Below are 21,510 nucleotides of genomic sequence, written 5' to 3' on the forward strand. Positions count from 1 at the left end.
TTTGCAATATTTAAAGGTTTTAGTAGTAGCAGTTTTTCAAACAAAATATGTGAAATAAACAACTATTAATGAAAATTAAGTTTTTTATTAATTTTATTCACTTCTTACTTCCTTGTGCGAAGTAAATTAGTATTGTGATCGCGAAAAATCTCGATTTTCAAATTTCAACGGAAATATACATTTTTACCCCTGAATTCCATTTTGAATAGTTTCGGCGTGACGTCAGTATCTGCACATCCACATTTATTGCGATCCACTGGTCCAAAAGAGTCCAAAAAAGCCCAAAATCCAAAAAAATCTGGATTTTGGACTTTTTCTACGACATATCGTAAGTGGTACTTCTTTTCATTGGTTCCAGAGTTATAGCTAAATAAAATTTTAATTAATGAAATATCTGGATCTCACAAGGGGAAGGCACACCTCTGATTGTAAAATAGTTTTACAATAAGTGATAATTCAATAATAACATTAAAAATTAAAAAAATCAGAAGTTATTAGGATATAAAATTTTATGTACTTTTCATTTTAATTCAAACATTTTTACAGAGGTTGATAATTATTAATAAATCAATATATTTAAATTATTAAAAAAAGTTAAAAAAATAGATATATGTATATGGAAGTCAGATTCGAACCGATGTGTGCATGGTTTCGGATCCGACACGTTCTCACTTACATCACATAACTACTTGAGCGACGTAAAACTAATATAAAATGCTGTTATGGACACCACAAAAAAATGGTATGCAATGTGATGTCCACCACAATGCAATTGTGTAACTTATCTGTCTTCTTTATTAAAGAATTTTTTTTATGAATCCCTGACCGGTATTCGAACCCGGGACCTGCGGATGAAAGGCCGAGATGCTACCACTCTCGCCACAGAGGCCTGCACGTTATTAAATAATTGGAGGATCATATCTCACTTTCAAATAAAAAAAAGTTTAAATGAAATGCAGCAAAAAATGAGTATATGTAATTTAATAGGCGTACAAGGAAGTCATATAGTGTCTACATCAGATTTTTTAATACTTTTTTAAATTAATTTATTTTTTTTATTTATAGTCACATCAACAATTAAGGTCATTAGAAACTGATCAGTGTAATGTAACTGTACCGGTAAACTTTTAGTCTTAAACAGACTCAAGTTGTCCATTCCTGAGACGTGTGGTTAATTAAAACCCAACCACCAAGGAAAAACCGGTATCCAAAGTGTAGTATTCAGATCCTAATAAAAACAAATACCTTTTATTAAGATTTGAACCTGAGAACTCTCGACTTCGAGATCAGCTGATTTTACGACGACGACGACTTCATCACTACACTAATTCGGTGGATTTCTTTTTACTTTAATCTGCCGTATTCTAGCCTAATTGTTCATTTCCTACGAAAATTTCTTTTTTTTAAATATTATTAAAAGAAAACATTACTTTTAAGAAATACTTAATTAAGTTATTAATCTTAATTGATGCTAGAAATTATTTTTTTAAAAATCGTCTCATCTGAATTGTGAGGTATGTTTTTAACGAGAAGTATATGTTTAAATATTCATTTTGACATTTCTAAACATAATATCCCTGTTTTGTTTTTCATTTTTTTATAACTATAAAGTAATAGAAATTTTAAAATAAATAGTATTATTAAATTATTTTTCTTAAATATTTCATTAAGATTAAATATTTTTTGAAGATTTACTTTAAAAAATTCCTTACACTTAGTAATGATTTCATATTAAATATGTTAAAAGCAAAATTTTTTTCGGCGTATATTATTATTATTTTACTGTAGTTATTTTACGCATGAAACAATTTTATCATTAATCACAACCGTACTAATATTGGTTTAAATTAATAAAAAAATAATAAATAGTAGCTTAGTAGTTAGGTTAAATTGATTTATTTTTTTAATTTATATTTAAAAGAAAATTATTTCAATTAATTTACTTTAAATAATCTATGTAATATATTTGTATATGTGTGTGTGTATCTGTGCGTGCATGTGGGTGATGTGTATATTAAGTTTTTAATTAATTTTAAAGAAAACTAAAGTTAAATTTTAAAGAAAAGAAAACATATTTTTTTCAAAATTCTCAAGTTAGCCTTTAATATAAGAAAAATGAATTAAAAAATAATTTTATAAATAATATTAAAGTATTATTTATTTTAAAAATAACTTTTTTATTTAGTAAAGATAAACTTTAGAACTAATCGTAAAAATCTAACAGTCCAAAAATTTCGGAGTATTTACATAATATAATATTTATTTTGTACTGGTGTGATGAAATTACCCAGCACATAAATCATAGTTCCATCCATACTTGCCCAACGACAAAACCCAGATGTTTTTATGAATGGAAATCTACCAGTGTAAAAATTACTGTATGGATTCTATATATTATACTTTTACACTGAACATTTATTTTCATAAATAAATAAAATATGATTACACACTCACTAGTTATTAGGTCATGAATAATTAAAAAGATTAATTCAATGTGTAACGTTTAAGAATTTGTGAATAAATACACTTTAGTTATACAATTTTCTAACCAATTAATACAGTATTTTTCTCCAACATATCCTAACTGTTTTATATAGCTTACATAGAATTAAAGAACAAATTCATTATTTTGCACTGACTTGCACTATTTTTTGTAATGGATGCACTAAACATATTTTTGTATTTTTATGAAGTGTGTATGTGTGATATGTATTTTAAATACCATATGTCTCTACGTATAAAAATTATAGTAAAGGATTATACATTTCAAAATAATCTTTCCAGGTTGTTTATTTTTCGTTAAATTGTAGTGGAATAGTTGTACTTTTTGTTCAAGGAGTTGTGATTCAGATATTCGGTGACAGTTTTCTCCTTCTTCTAAGCATCAGTAAATATTTTTGGATAACTATTATTTATTTCATTACATAAAATATTTTGAACATAATTTAAAAATTCTTAATTACGTTAATATTTTTATTTAGACACACTGGGAAAAACAATCACCTGAGCGTATCTATCGACGACGCCCTCGCCCAGGTTGAGATCCGTTCCAGCAGTACAGTTGTCGCCGAGCACCTGCTGGGATTCAACGATTCGCAGGAAACGCGTGACGATATCGACGGGCGGGGGTGGTGCAGTTGCATCCTGGGGTGGAGCCCCAGTAGCCGGCGGGGCGGGAACCGGTGCTTGTGGAGTTCGTACGCCACGCTTCCAATGGCGTGATCGGCCGTGCCTGATATCCGCGGCCGCGGCTGCCGCGAGCACCCACACAGACCACACGCTCAGCACGACAGTCCGCATCGCAACCGCAACCGCATCTCAACACCGGCCGTCGCGACGCTACACTGAATGCTGTTAACCACGACGCCCAATGTTCACCCCACTCTATAACTACCCCCCACCCACTCGTTTCCATCTGCTCTTGCGCAACATCCGTCAAATTATTCACGCGGGAGAAATATATCGGCTATTTTTGGGGTTTTTTTTCAGAAACATTTTTTTATAAGGCTAAGAATTTTGAAATCAATTTCTTATAGTTTATACTTATAATTGGTTCTTCTAGACTTCTACAGTAAAAGAACACACTTTTACATAAATTATTAATAATTCCGATTATACTTTTTGAATATCGTAAAAGATTTTATGTATTTAGAATTATTCGCTATTGCACACAACGTCAACAAAATATGTCTTACGAAGTAAATAACATTTATTCCAGTCACGTTTTTTCTTAAAGCCTATTTGTTTTAATGCTTAGTAACTCGCTTTATAAAAAAATTGAGAAAGTTTTCTTATTTTATTCTGCTTTTTGTTAAGTTATTCAATGTCATATGTTTTCTTAAATTTTTAATCAAAATATTTAGAAAAGTTCTTAAATATAATTTTCCTTACTTGACTTTATCTTCATGTAAAAAGTCAAAAAAATTTAAAAGATGCCCTTTCTTCCGAATAATAAATCTTTATTACTTATTTCCAGAGCAAAATTACGTAGTTTCCAAACAAACAGTTAACTGTTAAAATCGCCAATAAATATACCATCGTGTTTTCCAAGTAATTGTTATTTTAATGTAGAATACTGAGTTTTTAAAAATAATAAACTTTTATTCGTTTAGATGGTTGAATAAGAAATGTATATAGAATAAAACAATACCAGTACTTTTATTCCTATAACATAATTAACTGATGATTACGGAACATAATTAATTGATGATTTTAACCAAGTAACAAATGATTTTAACATTAATCAATTAAATCAGAAAATTGTGTAACTCAAGATTAGGAAATTTGGAAAAAGATTTTTCACATTATAAAAAAGAAAAATACTTTCAATTAATTATTAAAACCCTTGAAGAAGATGATTTAATGCACAAAGTTTTCGTAAAAATAGTTTTAACAATAATTTTTTGCAGTTACACATACATCACTTTAAGTTTCCTTATTAATTCTGCTTCTGATATACAACGTTTAAATAATACGTTTAATTAATTATTTAACAAACCACACGTTTAAAACATTTTTTTTAATTTTGTTTTTTATGTAGTTCTTTTTATGTTAGGTTAAAATAATTCTCTGATAGAATGATATTAGAAATAGGTGAGAATTCTCTGTAAATAACAAAAAACACAATAATTATCACAAACTAAAAAAATATATCTTTATTAATAAACATTACAATAATATTACGATAAAAATGATAATACATATTGTAACATGTATTAGAATTATAACTTTATACTGGTTATAAAATAAAAAAATAACCTTATTGGATAAAAGAGATTAAAAATAATTATTATAAATTGTTTTAGAATTTAGTTTTCTTCTACGGTATGTTCATAAAAATTGCGAAAATCTTTTTCGATAGATTTTTCAAACCTTGTAGCTGTTGAAATATTATTTTTCTTTTTTATATTTCTTCTTTCTTTGCATAAATATGGTAAATTATTACTTCAGCAGGGTTCCAAAAGATTCTTGTTTTCCACTTATTCAGATTAAGTTATTCATTTGGCATAGCTTGTGTTGGATTAATCCATTGTATATTTTATCTCCATTAAATGTTCGACAAAAGGATCAATTTATTTTGTATAAGTTTCAGTCTTAGAGAACGGAAATATGTATGTTAAAAAAAAAAACTGATATTTAAATAGTTCACATTGTATAGTTAGTGGTTTTCCTGGCGTTTATACAATGTTGAATGTAATCAACCAAAAGATTAATCTCTTTATTTCTTAACTTTCAATCGCGAAGTGAATAAATTCTGATCTATCTGGGTACACTTTTTTTACAAGTTTTTTTTTTAATTATGATTATTTCATTTTACATAGAAGAATGAAGAAAGACAATTTTTTAAACAGATTTTTTGGTTTGGTAAGAGCTACAATCACTCGAAAATTTTATGGTAGATCATTTACTTGCAATCTTGGACAAAATTTTATTTCCTACAACATAGACAACATAGATTGAGGCAAATTCATCACATGTAAATGACATTCCAAACGCCACAATGAGATTTCATGTCGTAAATAATGAAGTTATAAATAAATTTAATTTTACAATATTACATGGAACAAACGTTTCAACGACCAAAGTGGTGGAAGCCGAAAACTTTTACAGTCTATTCAAATTTTTATTTATTAGTTATTATTAATAATAAATTTAATTTAATTTTTATTATTATTATTTATTTAAAATTTCACAATAATTTCAAGATACTAGTTTCTAATGATATATTTCTATTGAAATAATTGTACAATTTTAGAAAACTTATTTGAATGACGTTTTCTAACACAGATCACTCATTTTTATATCTGTATAAATTATATATATATATATATATATATATATATATATATTATCGTCCTTTCTTTGTATCTGCATATATCTTCCTTTGTTTGTCAAATAGACACCGAGTAAAACTTAAAAGATGACGAATAGTAACACAGTAAAATTCATTTTTTGCCAGAGAACTAAAGATTCTTTCACATTATCAGTCCGTTTTATTTCTTCTAGTTTACTTTTATACTTTTCTAAACTTTCTTCATTTTGAGAATTTTCATTTTCAGAAAATGGTATTCCAGTTTCATCTAATTTATACTCGGTTGAAGAAAACCTTCCAATAAACATTCTTGTTTGCCGTACTCTAAAACATTCTAAATTTTAATATTTTATTGAAAAATTTCGAAAGTAATTTACAACTGCAACTGAAAAGTTTAATAAATAAATTTATTTACATATTTTAAAAACATTTTTTTTTTAACAATACTGATAGCCTGCATCTTAGTTAATTTTCAGAACTGTGCAAAATTTATAATAATACTTTGTAAAAGCAAAATTTCATAAAATATATTTGTTTACAAAGTTAAAAGTTATTCTTTTCAATTTAGATATTAATAGGGGAAGGAATACTCATATAACAAAATACAAGAATGTTCAGTTACGGATTAACTAACATTAAAAAGATATATATCCTAATATTTTTTTTTTCTGTTTGCCATAGACTATACTCTAACGTACAACGTATTATTATTGATTGAAAGTAATTAGTACTTATTGCCAGCATAATTTAACAAGAAAAATATTCATGAAATGAATAAACAAAATACTAGGTTTGAAGAAATGGATATACATATTTTATTTTTCTAGGTTAGAAATGAAAGTCAAATGAAAACCGTGTATATGCATCAAAATAAACATTAAATAACCCTGTATTCTCAACATTTTTCATTTGAAATTAAGTATATTATTAAAAATATAAAAGTTACTTTAACTCCGGGCTAAAGTGTATTGTTAAAAAGAAAATTACCAGTTATGTTTATGTAAAGTAAATTTACTGTTCACACACAATACAGTTCATAAAGTTTATAATAGAGATACGCAACTTTCCTGCTACGAATAAGCTGTTCGAGATACAAAATTTCCTTCTCTTCTTTTTAAAAGCCTTGTCAATTAAATAGCGTTACATTGTTTTCTGAGATAAAAGTACCAATTTTTGGCAAAAGAAAGCAGTAAAATGTCATTTTATTGAAAGAAGTGAATTTAAATAATTTTCACTGAAATACATAATTTTTTTTTTCATATTTATTTGTGGTATTTAATTATTTATCTTTATTTATTTTTATTAGGCTAAAAATTCCCCCTAATTATTATTTTAAATTCTAGATTTAACCGAAATTAAACCTATTAACTGTCCAAGTAAGCAGTAACCTGCTGGATTAAAACAGTTTATTAGAAACTAGATTATTAATTTGTTGTTTTTAATAATTCTCAACGCATGAGGACATTGCTTTCACAAGAGAAATTTTTTTCCGAGTTACATTCGAAAAAAATAAATAAACACTCACTGGAATATAAAAACATATTCCCTAAAGATGCATATCTCTTTTTAACCCAATTATTTTTCAGTTTTTACTACTACACTTGATAATTTGGATATAAACAATTAACTTATGAAGTATTACTTAGGTACTCCAACAAAATGATTTATTACATAGTCTCAGTGCTCTTTCAAGAACGAAAATTACTAATTATTGACCAAATAAATAATATAATTAATGATATTAACTTATCACTTCTGAGATATTAATCATTACTACCACTGACTCTCAGCACTGGCTAGGTTAGATGACCGCCTGTCTGGCAACTGATCAAAACTTTACTGTTTAAATGCTACAAGTGTAGCTCGTTGTTAAGTCATTGTAGTATTATGTTGTGACGTTACCTCTGAAATGTTTTAATAGTTCAGCTCAAAATCGAAAGACTCAAGTTGAGCTATACAATACAACTTTACAACGAAACAGAATAATTTTTATTCTTATTAGTCAAACAACCGTATTTAACATACATTTTAGATTACATCAATGTAACCCACCGGGTTGGTCTGGTGGTTAACGCGTCTTCGCAAATCAGCTGATTTGGAAGTCGAGAGTTACAGCGTTCAAGTCCTAGTAACGCCAGTTATTTTTACACGGATTTGAATAGTAGATCGTGGATACCGGTGTTCTTTGGTGGGGGTGGGTTTCATTCAATTAACCACACGTCTTCAGGAATGGTCGAACTGAGAATGTACAAGACTACACTTCATTTACACTCATACATATCATCCTCATTCATCCTCTGAAGAATTATCTAAACGGTAGTTACCGGCGGCTAAACAGGAAAAAGAAAGAAGATTACATCAATGTAACAAAACTCAGACTGTAGCTGATCAGTAACGAATCATGTAAAGCAGATTATAATATACTAGCTAATAGATTAAGATTCTCCGACTGTGATCAACAGCGTAGTCAACAGATTCGAAAGCTGGCCGTTATATTTCGTTAATTTATGTATATTTTAGATATAAATAATAACAAATAATTTTTAAAAATAGTAATAATAATAATAAATTTGTTTTAGCATTAAAACAGATTTATTGCAGTTTATCTCCTATCTCTTACTAGTAGAACCTGAAAGGATTACCAAATTTAGTTGTGGAATGTATTAAAATAGCACATAGTTTAGTTAGTATTAAGAATTATTACTGAAAGTGAGGCAGGAGATTTTTTAGCTAAGGAGATTTACTAGTACAATCAGTTAAACATATTGAACGACAAAGCCCTATTTAGAGAATGTTAAAGTATATACTCGTACAATGAAAAAGATCGTACAATTTTAAATGTCAGTCCATCAATTATAGTACCAGGTACAAATTGAATAGCAACATACAGAGACTAAAGCTTAACTAGACTGTATCTTGAACACAGACATGATACGGGATTATGTTTCTTCTTAAAAGTATGGAGCCGGACCACCTCAGGCCTTCTTCTTTGCGCAGGTCGGGACATACGTGAGAAGATTGCCAAGTGTCTTCAGTATTTGCTAGGGGAGACGTTCCTATATTCCTGGTTGTAATAATTATCATTATGAATAATGTGTATTATTACATTTACGTATTTAAGGTAGTATGTTAAAGTAGAAATTTTTTTAAATTACTTGTTAGATATCGATATTAAAAAATTATGTACAAATGAAGTTAATTAATTATACTTACAAAAAAAATTTTGAAATAAGTCGTTTTACTTTTCTCTTTTTTACGTTTACATTTTTTCGTATATTAAGTTAAAATTATACTGAATTTTTATTAAACTGCCATCCTTTACTGTCAGCCTCTATCAGTAAAGTCTTTCTTCTTAATATTTTAAAATTTAATCAAGGTAAAAGTTTTTAGCTCTTTTTGTATTTTCATAAAAAGATTAAAAATTCTATAAGTAAACAATCTGTTAGAGTTAATATGGTAATTAATTTTTTTTTTTAATTCTTTACCTTCTAATTTCGCATACTGAGAGAGTGTGAGGTACCTCGGTCTACTCCTTTGACTATCGTGGAAGTTCATATAAGAGAGAAGAGACGGTAACTTAAGATAAAGTTCAAGTAAATGTTCTGGTTGTAGGGCAGACACTCACTCACCTTTGTCCTTTCCTTTTTTTCAGTAGGAGGAAGAAAAATCTGCAACCAGACGCCCAGCGGCCCGCGCTACTGGGTGTGTGTGGTTTCCGTATAGTGCGGGGACCCACTAAACCTCCACCCCTTTTGTACAGTAATCCGGGAACCTGCCTTACGGCAAAACTCACGGGCTGCCGAATCGCGTGCGCTCGGGTTGAGTTGGGGAGTCTTGGGATCCAGGGCAAGTCAGCAGCAGTGACGACCGCGACAGGCTCTAGTCTGCCTCCTTACCCAGGCTGTCTCTTCACCATCACCACTGCTGATGATTATCCTTATTGATGTTCTTCAGCTATCTTTACATTCAGGATGCTTTCTGCCAAAGTGGCGACCGTCCCCCAAGAAATTTCGTTGGCCAGCATCAACTCTAGTAGATAGCCTACATCCAGCTGACCAGCTTCCACACAGCATCAGGATTTCTCGTCCACCCACCTTCCACACTCAAAGAACGTGTGTCCTACTGTATCCTTACACTTCAGTATGAACACGACAGTGTATTTCTTTTCTTGCGGTGAAACAGATAATTGTTAAACGCACTGTGACCCGTCAGGAGTTGGGTCAACCAAAAATTAGGTTCCCTATGCTCCCAACAGACCCACCTTCTTATGTTTGGGAGAATGCGGAAGGTCCCCCTTAACATTATTGACGGTTTCTCACATCTTCTGCTACCTTACCAGTATGCTTTCCCGAGTAATCTGTTTCGAGACTCCAATTGCCCAATCCACATGCTCGGCAACTATCAGCTCCACAGGCGGCGCACCCGCTATGAAGAAGGCAGCATCGAATAAAACATCCCAATCCCGTAGGGGATGACAGACATTCGCCTTGTGACTCTTCCGGTCGCCAAACCCCCCCCCCTCGTTCCTTGCCATGATGGGCTTTAATGGGAGTCGTCTATCGGCCTCTGACATTTTGCATCTCATAGTAATAAGTCTAGCCTCGTTGGGATGCCACCGATGTAAATCCCTCGGTAGACATTTACATCGGTGATTTATAAACTCAGCTTTTTCCTTCGCTTTAGGCCTCATCCGGACACCGTGAATATCGTACTTCGTTTCATTCAGAACTAGCTAACCGAGTTCGCGGAAGTATGAACCCCGCGCCTAGTTCTACTTTTATTGAGGCAATTCTGTGAATGTCTCGAAATCGAGGCAAATTTAAACACATCATACAACCAAACATGTTGTTCGCAACAACGAAATTTAGTCCTAATTCCCTTACTGAACTCAACTTTAGTTCATACCCCAGAGTTAGCATCGGAGGAAACAGTCCATAGGCGGATATAACTCTAAGGGCCACCCTTCTTATAACCATGTTCAACGAAGGTCTGCATCTTCTGAATCGTAGAACTCGCTGCCAGATCGGCGCCGTATACAGGACTACAGAAGACACCGTCGTGGCAAGGAGCTTTCGCTTTGACGCCGCAGGACCTCCCTCATTGTCTGTCAACCTGATGAGCGCATCGGTCACCTTTTCTGCTTTGCTAACCAGTTCATCCACGTGCCTGGTGAATTTCCTCTCATGATCCAACCAGATACCCAGATATTTCGCGCATCTGACTAGTTCTACCAACGTATCGGCTACCGTGAATCATAGGGGCGGGAGCCACTTCCTTCCCGCCGGAACCAACACATCCGTTTTCTCGGCAGCTAGTTCCAGCCCCTTCGCCTCCAGCCAGCTCTTCGCCATGCTAACGGCGCGGTTGACCTTAGCTTTCAGCCGCTGTGAACCCTTGTCCCCCGCGACTAGTGCAACGTCGTCAGCGCGACGCCTCCACCTTATCCGGCCAATCGAAGTCAAGGATACCGTCATAAACGAGATTCCACAATAGAGACTCCAACCTGAGGCAACCCTAGTTCTAATAAGAAGTCCAAATTGCCGTCTGTTGTCGAAACCATGATTTTACGTTGCAACAGATAAATATGGACCAATCTTATTCAGTAGGGGGAGATCATTCTCTTCTCCAGTTTCTGCAGTATCTATTACCACTTGAAATTGACCACTTACAGAGTTAAAGGCATTCTTGATGTCAAGGAAGATCAACAACGGAATCATCCTTGCGTGTCTAGAAGCCCTGACTGTAGAGTCGAATATGGAGATGCCTCTCTTCAGTGCATCCAAAGTGGATCCCTTTGTCCTTATATAATAAGCTGCTGGTATACTCAACAATTTTAAAACTTATCTGGACCTATGGAATTGAACTGTGGAGCACTACGAGTAGAAGCAATGTCGATCTCGTACAGAAGTTTCAGAATAAGTTAGCAAGACATCTTAATAACAAAGACATCTTGGTTTACAAGAAACAATGAGACAGAATTGTTTAGGATTATGGGAGGAAATATAACATTCAGTTCAAACTACGAACTTTGGCTTAACTAACACACAAACCACTTGACAGTGAACTTAATAAACAATGGAATGATATTAGACCGATTGCACGTTCTAGATCTAAGTATTCCTATAGTGTCTTAATGTGACTGTAATAACTTTGGATATGAGTATTGCACATCATCTATTCTACTCTTAATTTCAAAATCATTACGTATACGTTTCTTTTTCCTTTATATTGGTACATAATTTTATTTTTTTTTAATTCTACTTATTATGATATCTTACTTTGCTTTTTATTATTCTAATGGTGTTATGTGTCATTCATAATTGCTAATTGTTTGTGCTTGGCATAAACCTTTTTTACTATAATAGTTTGTAATTTTGAGGAGTCTTGGTGAGGGCTCCTTATTATAGGATTTGGGATGTGATCCGATCAATTAAAGATTTATGTGAATATAACCGTTTGTAATTAAACTTTGAAACAACTTTGATATTTTTATTACTTTATGTGATCAGTTAATGAATAAAATTCTAACTGAACGTTCAAATTTAGAAATTGAAAACAGAAGTTTAGAGAATTTACTCGAGATTTCATATTTTTAAACAAAATTTCTGTATATGTAGATTAAACTATTTTTAAGTGGGTTATTCAATTAGCATAAGATTAACTGCTTTATAAATTTTAACTACTCGTAATTTTTAATACCAGTTTGGAGTTTCTTAACATCAATAACTAGTTATTGTGTTAGATCTATGCATAAATATTTTTCTTTTATAGGTAGGCATATTCAAAGAAATAAACAAAAATGAAATATTAATTTGATATAAAGGTGTGAAAAACATAGTTAAGTGTTGGGTTGTTTACTACTATTATATTCTGTATTAGTTCAGAAAAGGCTTTCTTATCACTCTTCACTTCACATTATCGTGTCATTTAAGCTCTTCAATTCCATTAACTAGTGGTAAAATGTAGAGAGTAGAACACTAAAAGAGAAATAATAGCTTCTCCATTTACAAAAATAGCTGTTTGAGGGTGTTGATCCTTCCTTATAATTTTACAACTTTATAATACGGAAACTTTCCCAGCCTTTTGTTTTTAATTTCGTTGTAAAAGATTTCAAATATAAGACAGGCTCCATCAGAATGAGTGTACTTGTTGCCTTATTTGCTCCGAGTTCCTACGATTTCCACCCTTTTCGTTTTAACTGCAGAAGCCTGATGAAGTGAAGTAGTATTGTTTCCTTAGCATTTCAATTATCTTGTGCATTTTCTATAAGAGATCAGCGTTTTCCTTATTAAATCAGAGTTTGAAATTCTTTTTAATATTTAGCTATCTTAATACACTTGTAGTATAACAAACATATTTTACAAAAAATGAATCCTTATCTATTTCTTTATTTTTATAATCTTTTTTTTTATTATATATTCTATTTATATATTTTTATTATACACGTACATAGCATTTGCTACAGTGTTACTTTATAGACGGTAAATCATATTGACGAATTCTCGAATTTTCGTATAAATTTAAAAAAAAGCATTGTGTAGAATAACAAATGTTAATTTTATAACATAATAATAACAATGATATAGTTTTACGTTTTACAATATTTACAGCATAACACGTTGTTAATCGAGATTTTTATTGTGGTTATTTAATAAATTGAAAATGTTCTTATTCATAGAATAGGAATTGACATTTTATTTCGATGGCTATTAATTATGAATATGCTAAGATTACGTATATTCTGCTAAAGAATTATATTATGATAACAAGAATGCCAACAAAATAGAAGTAAGGAGGAAAAAAAAACGAAAAATAAAAGTAATGAGAGTTTCTGATAGTCTTGACCGACTTTTAGATATGATTTAGATTTAATTATTTTATATTTCTGTTGTAAAGGGGGCATTACAAGATTACTGAGACTACCTTAAACATCATTTTGCCCAATGGAAATTTTTACCGATTTTTCGAGGAAAAGTTCAATATTACTTAAGATCGTATAGTGGGAGTAAAAAATAAAAATGAATCTTCTTTTCTATGTATAACATTCTGTGACTCGAAAATCTACAAAACGAGATCAATTTCATTGAAATTTACATTAGATATGCTGTAGTATTTTATCTGAAGTTGTGCATATATAAATTTTATGTGGTTGAGTCGTTCTTGAGTTATGCTCCATTTAAGGCCGAAAAGATTAAGTGGTACAAGTTAGAAGTGTGGTTTTTTATGATGCTGCAAGTCGTAAAGTTGTTGTTTCTTTATCTTCGGTATCTATTGTTAGAAATATTAAAAAAATTTAAAAAAAAAAAAATATTAAAACCCAGTTAAATGAAAGAAAAGTCAATCTTGCGCAGAAGTGCGCAAGAGTTTTTGATATTATATTTAAGGTAACCTCTACAGAAGCATGCTAGAAATTTAAAAGAATTGATTAATTGATTGATGAAACGATAATAATAATGATTACAAAATAACCGATTTGTCACATATCAGTTTTAACAGCTGATACTATTTCAGTAAGATTATATCCGTAAGGAAATGGTGTTTAACTCCCGATTTAGCCCGAGGGTGTTATTGCAATTTCTGTAATGCTTAACAGATATTTCCATTATCATGTATCATTCTCACCTATGAATATAATACTGCACATGCACTATTGATAGACTGAGATCCCTTGGTAAATCTAAACCAACTGTAAAATACAAGAGGCAATATTGTTTAAATTTGTATGTTGAACCAGGATATGTGCGTTTATTTGGTCATGAGTGGTTTAATAGTATTAATATATGTTTAATTTATATCAATGCGGGTGTAAAACACGCAGAGGTTAAATTATCTATTAAACCTGAGTTTAATAAAACAGTTTCATCTTTATGTAAAAAATTATTAGATAAGATTATAGCCAATAAGTATAATTATATCTTAAACCAATATTTAAAAGTCGTATTTAAAAACTCTTGATTAATTATCCTACATAAATATGAGAAACTTGTGAGAAGTAATATCTTAACAAAACGTTTACTCTAAAGATTCAGCTATACCTGTTATATCAATTCTCAAATCAACAGGACAAATAATAATTACACTGATTTTTCTATGTACACTTCAGTAAGAATTTAAGCAACAACAGATACCATATAAACTTAATTTTACCTCAAAGGTTTTTTTACCGTTATTTTTTAAATGCTTTTCACCACCATTAGCAGCTTTAAAAAAGTAAAATTCATATAAATATTATCTTACGTTTTGAATACTTGTTCTGTAAATTTTTTTCTTCATCATAATGCATCAATCGACCAAGAAATTTAGATGAAAAATATCTTCAGCAGAATTGTCAGAATATTCATTACACTCGATAACTTCTGGTCAAAATCATCAGCTATTAGGATGGTCTAGATCATCTCAACAATAAAAAAGAAACAGGAATCATATCTGTTTCCCTAAAAGGACACCACATGATTTTGTCATTGTTTTATTACGGTATTTTGGTAATAGTAGTGATAATTATATTATTTTATATATAGTGTATATATTAGTAAACGATTTTTAATTTAATTTACTTTAAGTACATTCTTAACCAGCAGCTCTTGTGTATATTAAACCAAAGGAAGAAATATGTTTGTACATAACGGGAGCATAATTATTAAAAATACTTAAAATTTATCAACGATTAAAAGTCGAATCGTTTTTTAATGAGATTCATTTTAATGACCAGACATCCTATTTGCAATCAAGAAACAATTTTTAAGTTAATGTTGAACAACATTGCCTTAAAAAAAATGTAGTAAAATGTTTATACCCACCGGTTGGACTAGTGGTGAACTAACTTTGCAAATCAGCTGATTTGGAAGTCGAGAGTTCCAGCGTTCAAGTCCTAGTAAAGGCAGTTGCTTTTATTCGGATTTGAATACTAGATCGCAGATACCAGTGTTCTTTGATGGTTCATCCATTAACCACATATCTCAGAAATGGTCGACCTGAGACTGTACTACACTTCACTTATACTTATTCATATTTACTTATACATATCATTCTCATTCATACTCTGAAGTAATACCTGACAGTAATTCCCGGAGGCTAAACAAGAAAAAGGAAGGAAGTAAAATGTTTATAGTTCTTCAATAAGAAAGTTTTGAAAAGCTGGTTAATCTAAGTTTAATAATATTCTCGTGAACTTACTTTTTTATTCGTTGATTTTTATTAATTGATCTTTTCTTCGATATTAATTAATTTCTTAGGAATAATGTCAATTAAGTTGTTATTATAAACTTATAATCTTCTTTAAATTAATTTCCTTATTTAACCAATATTTTTAAGTTAATTTAACAATTAACAAATAGTTTACATTAACCTATTCTCTTTCAGAATGTTTTCTATTAAAAAATCTTTACAGAAATCACAGTCTTAAATCTTACTAAATCTTTCTACATAATCGTTTAAATCACAAAAATTCCTTAATTTGATTACACACATTCAATTAATTCATTTAGCATAGTCTTCAGCATGGGATAGATTCTCATCGCTTTTCATTCAAATAATTCACCGTTCCATATTGAATTGAATTCATCTCCCACCACTTTTTACCTTTGTGTTCTAAGATAAACTGAATATACTTTTAAGCAACTCGAACATAGGGAATCGGAGATAATTATTTTACACACGCTGTTACACATGCTTTTCTACTAACAGAAAAAAGTACAGCTATAATATTTATATTAAATTGGATTTAAATAGTCTTTTTTTTTCTAAAGTTTAACTTGATACTTTGTTGGATTAGTTTAGATATTACGGCTCATGATTTTCAATTGGGTAACTGTCTTATTTATTCATATTCCTATCCTGATTAGTTTCGACTGTCCTATTTGAATACTTAACTATTTTTTCAGTGAACAATACTTATCAAAATAAGTAACATTTATTATCCTAGAATTTCAGTAACGCTGTTGAAAGATGTCAAAACTTATTAAAATATAAGGGAACTGATTGTATTGTTAGTCAGTAAGGAAAGAGGATAGAAAAAAATTAATAAAAGTTATAGAAATCTGTACGTATTTATTTATATTTTTTTAGAACTCTAGTTATAGTCGATTTAATTTAAGTAGATGCGATAAATTCAGGGAATGGATTTTCTTTTTACAAAGTTTATTAGAGTGGGAAATTTTAATGAGTTAAATTTAATTAAAAGTTCAAACAACAAAATATGGAGTTCAATTATGCCCTTTACTAATAATAAATGTATATCTTTTATCAGGTTGTTTTACATCTTGTTACGTAAAAGAAATAGTTTTAACACAAACTTTATTAAAAAGAATCAATAAAATCTACGACTTTAATTTGTATTGTAAATATTTATCTGTTGAATTATTACAATAACATTAAATTTTTAATAAGTTATATTAAAAAAATTAATTATTTGTGGCTCCATTAAGAATAAGCAAAATACGTAAAGAATAAAAATATAAAAAGTAAATATATATATATATATATATATATATAACTAACGTAAATTTGAATAAAATTTCATTTAATTATAAATAAAAAAAAGTTTAAAAAATTTATTTTTTAAAACATGCTTTTATTAAAACAAAATTAACAAATTACAAAAAAAAAAAAAAATTCGTAACAAAAAATAATTTTGTTTTGAAGAAAATTACTTTAATTTTTTTTTTTATTTATGCATGACGAAAAAGAAAATCGTGGGACTTTTTAGCAGGAATTGTTCTTTTTTTTTTGTAATGCGTGTTTTTAAAAAATGTTTGTTATTTATTCATGGATTAGCATTTCTAGCCGTTCCTTAAGTGATCTATATAATGTAGCCTATTATATGTACAAATCAAGACAAAAGATTTAGTTATTTATTAGTCTTTCTTAGTTTTCTTAGTTATTTCTTGTTTTTTGGCAGCGCTAGTCGACCAATGTGTCGGCAGCAAAGAGGTTTGCTGCCGACACATTGGTCCGCTCCAGCAATATGGAGTCCCTCCAACCAAAGTACTCTGCTATCCGCCGCAAGGTACGACCCAATTTGTCAGCAGCCGCAGAGAAACTGATTTCTTGTCTTTTTCTAGAATTCTGGACACTTCGAGGAGTAGATCAGTAGTTGATTTTATTTCCCCTTCAGCACAGTCAATGATTACAATATATGACGTCCTCTGGTGACAATCTATCTCGTCACCAGTCAGGACCTCCCGCGCTGACTTCTCCAGTAAGACCTGTAGACCTCCAGTAAGGCCTGGCTTCAACTTCTTTTCCTGGACAAATGTGTTGATCCAGGGGACTTTCTCCAAACTACTTTTTCTGTATCCCTTGTCTAGAGTTAGCCGCCAGGTTAAGCATCGTGATCACGTCGGTGTTTTCATCATGCACCGGCACATTTACAAATGTCGTTCGCTTGAACAGTTCCTTAGACCAGCGTTTAAGGACAAGGCCTACCAGGTTCCCTTCACAGACCCCTTCGTCAAGCTCCACCTGAATTCCCCGGTCAGCATTAGGAAAGGGAGTCTGAGTGCCGAATTTACCATGTTCCCTGAGTCATCCGTCACTGGGGCGGACTGCCAGGAGCCTTTTAAGTCATTGATTTATCTCATGACATTTCCCAGATTCCTGGCGCACTCAATCTTAATTTTCGTGATATGTTCACCGATACAAGTTTGTTGAGAGTGCCAACTTGACCCCCCAAACAACAACGCAGTCTCAAAAGCCTCTGATCTGCCTGCCCTGGCTGATCACCAAAGGCATCTTCAGGAGGTTCTCGACGGGGTCCCTCCCTTCCTTGTCAGTAATGAATGCTCTATCCTCAAGAGATAAGGCAGAGTCCGAACTGCCAGGTTTGGACTTTTTCTACTCCTTCTTTTGTGGGGATGACTTTTGAGTGCGCTCTTGACGATACTCTTAGATGGGGTAGATCGTACACCAGTCCCGTCAATAGAACTCACTTGTTGAGGCTCGTCCTGAGGAACTCACTCTCAGACGAGCACCCCTCCTCATCCACATCATTATCTCCCAGATACAGTCAGTATCTACCAGCGAGGAACATCCAGGTAACTGTCTCCGCAAAAGTTCTTCTTTGTATTTCCGTTGGTTTATCCTGGGCATGATTCTGTATTTTTAAAGAAGTTTATGGTTTTCAGCGTCAAGACCAGAGCGTTTGTCCAACAACTTATTATCGGAAGCATCTCCTGGAAGTGAAAGGACACCGTACCTACTCCTAGGTAACCTGTCTTCGGATGAAGATATGTTGGATTAATCAAGGTAATAATTATTACCAAGCTAATAAATAATAAGGGTAACAGATATCTCACAATTACCAGCTATTAAATATTGATAATCAGTTAAATTAGGAATTATAAATAAATCGTCAGATAAAAAGTATAATGTTTGTGTTTGTTATGTAAACAAATGTTCCTTGGTAACGTAAACGACCCTAGCAACGCACTGAAATGTTTTTTAAACGCCAATATCTCTCCAAGATAAAGAATTTCTACATACACATTCACAAAATGAAGCGCAATTAAGAAAGATACTAAGAAAATCCAAATAATAGAATAAAAATAGCCAGATAAAAATGTAATGATTGTGTGCTTGATATGTAAACAAACACTAGCAACGCAATGATATGTTCGTTTAAACGTCAATATCGCTCCTAAAATAAAGGAGTTTATACGAACACCTTACAATATGAAGCGGCAGTTAAAAGGGACTCTAAGGAAATCCCAATTAAGAAGCGAAACGACTTGTAGGAAAAAAGATGTGAACAGTTAAGTAGGCCTAAGTAGCCAATATGACTATAGTATACATATATTTTACAGTAAAGGGTAAAAAGATAACAGAAATAGTCAATAACCTTCTTCATAAAATAATCTACATATGTAAATCATATTATTTTATTTATTTATTTTTTATTATTAATTTACTACATACGTTTAAAGCTTACTTATGGAAATATAGGGTTAAATCGTTTCGATGAAGTTTATAAAACCTGATCGGAATTTTAATGCCAGGAATATTTGATGATTAAAAGGTGAGACATAACCATTCTATTACGTCTGACTTCGTTATTTATTTTATAATTAATAAATTCTCTTTAAAAAAATAATAAACTAGGTTTGATTACTAAGTAAATGAAAATAAAATCTACACTAACATAAAAAGATAAAATCAAAAAAAAAATTGTTGAAATGGTTGTATTTTAATTTACAAGCTAATCAAACAGGCGGACGACTTGTTAGGTCATTTTAGAGAGTAAAGAATATTATTATATTTTGCTTTTACCATTATATATGTTCATTTTCCCTATAATTAGTATACAATTACAGATTTAAGGTATGATTGTAATTTTAGTCTATATTGCCTATTTATTTAGAGAAATTTCACTGTTTTTTTTTTTTTTGTTTTTTTTTTATATTGTAAATATTAAATGAAGCTGTAAATAATTTCACATACTTTTCATTATTGTTATGACAAAGTGGCATTAAAGTTTATGGTTTTGCACAAGGTATTTTACCTCCACTGAAATCAATATTGCATGGAATTCATAATATATTTTTGTAGTATGAATAGGAAATCATAAATGTTTTAACATTTAAAACCTTAACGGCTATTTATAATTCTTAAACATCACTTGAAAATTAAGTTAAGAAATACACGTAAAAATAATTATAACATAGGATTAGGTACAATAGTATTATCCTCCGAAATGTTTCACTGAGATTGAAAACTTAACACTAGAACTATCTGTTTCAACACTACTGAACAAGCTCCCATGTAATATGAAAAGCTTAAAGAAATTTTCTTTTAAAGAAAGAATTAAAAGAATTCCTGTTATAAATAATAAATTACAAGATACAAGTTTAAATATACACATCACATTCTTACGTATCTCTTAATTAATTATTTACAAAATGCAATAATAAAATGCAAAAAACATAATATCACACAAGATTACAACATTGGAATCAAAGATATGAAAGTAATAAAATTTAAAAGATACATATGCAAAATTTTTATTTACATAACCGATCTCCGTAGCGGAGTGGTAACGTATTAGCCTTCCATCCGTAGGTTCTGCATCGAATCTCGATCAGACATGACATTTTTCATACGCTACAAATTTCCATTTTCAAATTACTACAAGATTCCTTGCAAGCTTCAGTGGATTCATCAATCATTAAAATTTGAAAAATAAAATAAAATGTATAGAGTTAATATAACCTTAAAATCAATAGATGGTATTCATATAGATAGAAATAACCTAACAAATGATAAATATTAAATTACTGGTTAAAACGAAAAATCGATACATAATAGAAGGAAAGTTTAAACTATCATCGATCAAATTTGTAAAAATTATTCAAACTTATGAGCAATTAGAATATTGTACCAAAACAGCGGTGAAAAAATTTCTATAACGATGTAAAAAATATGATGAAAAATCACAGTCATCATCATTATGTGGTATTCTGCCTGATGGCAGTTCCCTGGCATCACTGTTGACTCCATATATTTCTATCCCATGCTTTTCTTTTCGTCTCATCATAACCTTCACTACCCTTTATGTCATTTATTAACTTCAGCCTTTTCCTTTCTATTCTTTTTTCACCTTCAACGGAGCCTTCAAGAATTGTATTTATTATTACTTTTCTCCTAATTATATTCCCGATCCAGTTTCCTTTCTTCCTTCTGATAGCCCCCAATACTGTTCTATCATC

The sequence above is a fragment of the Lycorma delicatula genome, chromosome 3 (genome assembly GCF_047948215.1).
Source record: "Lycorma delicatula isolate Av1 chromosome 3, ASM4794821v1, whole genome shotgun sequence".
Lineage (NCBI taxonomy): Eukaryota > Metazoa > Arthropoda > Insecta > Hemiptera > Fulgoridae > Lycorma > Lycorma delicatula.